The sequence below is a fragment of the Osmerus eperlanus genome, chromosome 7, assembly GCF_963692335.1.
Source record: "Osmerus eperlanus chromosome 7, fOsmEpe2.1, whole genome shotgun sequence".
In the NCBI taxonomy this organism is placed as follows: Eukaryota; Metazoa; Chordata; class Actinopteri; order Osmeriformes; family Osmeridae; genus Osmerus; species Osmerus eperlanus.
In genome coordinates, this window is record NC_085024.1 from 13,027,758 (window position 1) to 13,033,782 (window position 6,025).

The window sequence follows — 6,025 nt, forward strand, 5'->3', positions numbered from 1 at the left end:
GATACACACACAGACACAAACACACCTTGTTCCTGCCCTAGGAATACCTAAAACCACTCTCTCTCGCTTTTACTCACTCACTCACCTGCTAACTCACTCGCTTTCTCTCTCATTCACAAACAAACCCATCCACACACACAAACAAACACACTGTTATATCGAGGAAAGCCCTTGGCTTTATCCTTCTCTGGCACAGAGCTGTGAATGTGTGTGTGTTCTGAAATATTTGGCTTGGCCGACTGCCAGAGAGAGTCAAAGCCAAACTGGGATTCACCCAGAACAGCAGCCACGTGCCACAGAAATTACATTTACGTTTACATTTAGCAGACGCTCTTATCCAGAGCGACTTACAGTAAGTACAGGGACATTCCCCCGAGGCAAGTAGGGTGAAGTGCCTTGCCCAAGGACACAACATCAGTTGGCATGACCGGGAATTGAACTGGCAACCTTCGGATTACTAGCCCGATTCCCTCACCGCTCAGCCACCTGACTCCCTAGGGTTAGGGTAAATGGTGTGTGTGTGTGTGTGGATGGGTTCATTTTCACACACACCTTTCAAAGTATTAGTGTGTTCCATTTTGTATTTGAATGTATGAGTAAGTATGAACTTTTAACATACGCGGTCATTCCAAATGCCATACGAAGACAAAGGTTCTAACCACATAGCTGCATAACAGCGATTTGTGACCCAGTGTATGTCATTGGGTGTAGTGTCTCCCTTCCCCCCTCTCTCTCTTTCTATCTCTCTCTCTCTCTGGTTCTCTCTTTTTTCTGTCTCCCTTGTCAATGAAAAACCACAACCTCGGTTGAACAGAGATAAAGAGGTCAAATGTAAGAGCTGTGTGTATGCGTGTGTGTGTGTGTGAGAAAGAGAGAGAGAGAAACCTATTGACACCAACAATTAGGCAATCCAGGGTGTGAGATCAGGGGACACTGACATGAAGCAATTTCACTTTCCAGTGTTAGTAGGTCGTTGGGTTTCTGTGACAAACAAGTGCTTCTTTTCTTTGCGATAACAGTCCGGCAACGACCAGAGGGAAAATCCAGTGAACTCAATGGTATCAGATTTGCAACTGAACCTGCCATGTTCCACAGACCTACTTTAATTCTGTGGGACACACATACACACTTGTTGATCTAGGATATTCAGGGGGCGTGTTGTAACTTGGTATAGGAGAGCTATTCTGTACAGTACAATATAAAGGAGTGTTGTGGGACATAGTGAAAGTGACAATATGAACGGATTAGGTTTACCATTATGACCTAGTATAGTTTAAACCATGTCTTGATCATTTGGCTAATCCTGAGTAGAATAAAATAGAACTATATTACTATTAGGGGAAAATGAACAAAAAAACAAAAAAGACTATCTTGTTGATGTTTGGACAACAAACTGGAGGTTTCTTTTCACCGTCTGCTTGAAATCTACCAGATGTTGTCTTGTTTTTATATGCACTAGTGAGCATATTTATTCTAGTACTTAGGTTATTTGGTTTTGATGAAAGTGTATGACTGGACTTATATTTCAGAAAGCAATCTTTTGTGTTCTACTTGCAGACTTGCTGTCTACATTAGCAGAAATAACAGTATTGCATTTAATGTTTGATAAAGTTGCTCTTAAAGGAATATTTGCCAAATCCCATCTCATTCATTTTTTTTTTTTTTTTATGCTTTGATTATATGTCCATAATAAAACAATTCAAATGATGATGTGATTTTGTACAGCCAGACAGAGATTTACTTTCACCGGCCTTCATGATAAATATGCATTAAGAAGACACAATTGTAGTCCATTGTGTCTTTTGACCTAATTAGAAAATCAATTATGTTAAAACAGATTTAATGTTTTTATTAATCCGGTTATTAATTTAATTCAGATTTGTAGCTGGCAGCTGGGGCGTGGGCGAGGGGAAGACGCCACTGATTATAGTTATTGATTTATTTTGAAAGTCCAGACAAATAAATTAAACTTTGCTGAGCTTGGGTCCAGAAGTGTGGCTTGTCGTGGCTAAGCTGGCTGGCATGGCCCTGGGAGAAGGGCAGGGATACGAGTTTTACAGCAGATGTGGATTTAGGATCAAAATGTAGACCACTGTATGTAAAAGGCGGGGCAAAAGACTTAGTTTGGGGTTTAAAAGGCACGAAAGGCTTGTTTGGCCGGATGTCAAGTATTTTTGTTTCCTTTCCTGAAGCTGGGGCAGTAGGGCTCAGACCTATTGACAGCTCAAGATGGTGGAGAGATGCATTGCATTGTAGTTTGTGCACTCAGCAGGACCGCCGCGTTTCTGGCTGATGCTGGTTGTGCGGGATCAGCGTGTTTTGGGCTGAGTTGGAGTGGGCGAGGGGCCTGGCTGGGCGAGGGGCCTGGCTGGGCCAGTGCTCTGGGCTGTGGCTGCAGGCTCTCCTCTGACCAGGTCAAGTGGAGTGATGGATGAGCTGGAGGATGGTTATGGCAGGTGGAGGGGATCCGCTGGTCACCAGAGCAGCTTAATCAGCACCGCTCTGGACAATAGGCTTCATTTAACCTCCTAATGAGTGGTCACTCAATCTGGCCTCACCTCACACACGCGCTCACACACACACACACTCTAGTATTAGCCACCCCCTGATGTTTTCCCTAGTCAACCACTTTATCGATTCATCGTTTATTAATTACGATTCACTCACCGATGCTATGATGTCATTAAACGGCCGTCGTTGGGCAGACCAGGAGAGTGCTTTTAGACTCACCCCCCATGGAGAGTCAGTCATGAGTGACTGAACATGAGTTTGTATTGTTAAGACAAACAGTTGATGATGTGGTGGTGGTGTGTGTGTATCGTCCTCTCTCGCAGTAGATTATTAGGGGGGTCAGCTGGGCTGCAGTGTGGCCTGTTGGAGTTTGTACTGACACCCGTTTAGTGACCCACTTTCCTACTGGTACTTGACTGGTCCTTGAATCCCCCCTCCCCCCTCTCCCCCCCCCCCCCCACACCCCACACACTTCATACTTATTAATGCTCCATTTGGCAGTCAAACTATCAGGCCTTCCCTCCGCCATATCAGTGTTGCCCTGGCGAGGCTGGGGGGGTTTGGTGACAACTATGTGTCAACTGTCCCCTCCCTCCTCAACTCCTCAAGCTGTGATCTGTATTGTGCATATGCTAAATGGTGATCAAGTTAGAGAAAGTTGTTCATTACTACAAAGAGTGAAATGGGCAAAAAGTTGTGTATTGCTAATTGTTAAAATGTTAATTGACAGATATGGTAGATAATGAGTCTACCTTTTGTATATTGACCTTTGTGAATTGGCCTAGCCTGAATGAAAGCGTCATGAATATTTTCGAGTGTTTTAAGTAAGCCGATGGATCTCTGATAGAAAAACACAGACAAGTTAACATAGCGAAAGCCTTCAAGTACATTATGGCATTATCAACCGGATCAACAATTGTGTACAACCTGTGGCTCCACTTCTAGCCTCTTGTTAAAACAAGTTTCTTAAACACAGAGGACACAGTAACCCAACAAATAGCAATTTAGTTGGAAATAAGCTTCTCAAACCTTTTTAAAATGACTTTTATTTCTATGAAAACGTATATCAAGAGCCATCCTGGCAGGGGTAGCTAACCAGAAACCAGGTAGTAAACAAGAAAGGATATCAGACTGTTATCACCACAACCACATCAGAAGTTAGCATTACTATTATCTCCCTGCTGATAATCCACCATTAGCATTAGCATCTTTTTAGAGAAGAATCAGGCTCCAGTTACCATCAATGCTGATGACACAGAGCTTTGTCTGAGCTCTGGAGGTTTTTCTCTGAAGAGGTCGGCACTCTGGTTCTGTGTCGGGCTTTGGACCCCCGCAAGTCCCCCCCCCCCCACCCCCTCCACACACACAAACACACAGCTGGTTTAAACATGGCTCTCAGCTCTCAGCATGCCACAGCGGTTTGAAAACCACTTCCTCCCCGTGGCTCAACACATTTTACTCATTTACTTTGAGCTGGAAGGAAGCAGGCTGAAGCACTTTCACTCCAGGAAAGAGGGGGCTGCGTGAGGGGGGCGTGTCTGAGAGTGTGTGACCGTGTATTTCTGTGATACTAATTATGAATTAGATATGACCTCACTTACTAATGCGGTAATGTGTGCTGTCCTGTGGCGTTCCGTTACAAGAGAAAGAAGTTGGATGCGACCGTGTTTAGACGGATAGATAAAGATTCTGACATAATGTTTACCCTGGGTTCTTATGCCACAGAAAGCTTTTAGCGTCCCTAATGCTTGCGATCTGACCCACACGGTTGGCAATCTGTCTGCCGTCACACACACACACAAACGCACACACAGACTCGTCACTCTCATACCCTAATCTCATCAGGCGTGGAGAAGGGCACCCCTCACCTCGGATTGGCTCTTGCTCTGTAAATATTTAGAGGAAACGGAAGGGTTCATCGTCCATCCTGTCGCCAGGGGAGACGGATAGGCGCTATCCGTCAGTGAGTGACCCTGTCCGGAGCACCAGCCGGACTGCCGGATCCTCAGGAGCTTTGGATCAATCACACACACGCACACACACACACACACACACACACACAAACACACACAGGAGAGCAGAGGGATGGGACGGGGTGTTGATATAAGGCCCCTGACTAACCCCAGGATGGCCCCCAGGTCACCTCCACACCACAGCCACTCACGGGTCACACACACTGCCAAGATAAGCCCAGGTTGGCACCGTCATGGACAGGCACACTAATGCACATCGCACCGTTTAAGAAACATTCACCGAATACAAACACAGAAAGTGCCCATACAATGCGTGACGTACTGTACACGTTACCTGATAAATACACACACACAAACGGTGTGTGTTAACAATGCCACTCCCACCCCCCACCCCCAACTTATCTGCCCCATACCCCACTTGCCTCAATCACTGCTGTTCCATCATGGTTTGACCTCTGGACTAGGACCTGCAGACTCAGCTCTGACCCCTCGTTTACCCCCCAGCTATCACCCCTCTCTTTCTCTTCCTCTCCTGTCCACTCTACAGGTCCCTCACCCCACCTTCCACCACTACCTCTCTCTCTCTCTCTCTCTCTCTCTCTCTCTCTCTCTCTCTCTCTCTCTCTCTGTCTCTCTTTCTCTCTCTCTCTCTTACTCCATCCACTCGACAGCGCCTTCACTAACCCCCACCAGCCCCACCATCCACACCACAAGAGAGGCCATTATATGGGCATGTTGAGGGAGTGACAGGAGAGGGGCCGGGTGATTACAAGACACTGAGGGAGGTGTGTGTGTGTAGGGGGGGGGTAAATATAAATGGAGAGGTAAAAGAACGAGAGGGAATGGGAAGGGGGGAAGACGAGAGGAAGGGAGGAAACGAGCGAAGAGGAAATGGGGTTTGAGGATGGGGGGGGGGGGAGGAACAGGGAGGAGGGGTTGAAGGATTACACAAGGGAGGAGAGAGAGAGGCGCGGATGTTTTCGCGAAGCGTCTTGCAGTTTGTGCGATGGCTTTGGCACGTTAATCTACCTCTTTCTTTTCGCGATCCCCTCCACACCTCCCTTGCTTGCTTTCTTTCCAGTCTCTCCACTTCTTGGTGAAACCAGTTTTCTGTTATCTTTATGACAAGTCATTGCATTCCTGACTGGTGCACTGTACAAGGTTAACAGTGTGTTAATTATAGCCATGGGACCAAAGAGAAAGAGAAAGAAAGAGGGGTGGCAAGAGGGAGACAAACAGAAGAATGGAAGGAGGGAGAGAAAGAGAGATGAAGGAAGGTTTGTGTCAGAGTAAAAGGACGTAATAAGGAATAAGGAACGTGGTGTTGCCTATCTTGGACGCATCGACAGTTATCACCAACTCAGCTCCATACCATTCAGAAACACAGGACTTAAACAAAACATGACAAGATCTGTTTCTGAATGACAGCAGAAACCAGTTAGCCATCTTGAATAGACTTCCTCTATGTATTTGTCACTTGCTCCCTCCTGGTTTCATTCTCTTTTCTTCTCGTCACCATGACCTCACAATCACTTCCCGCC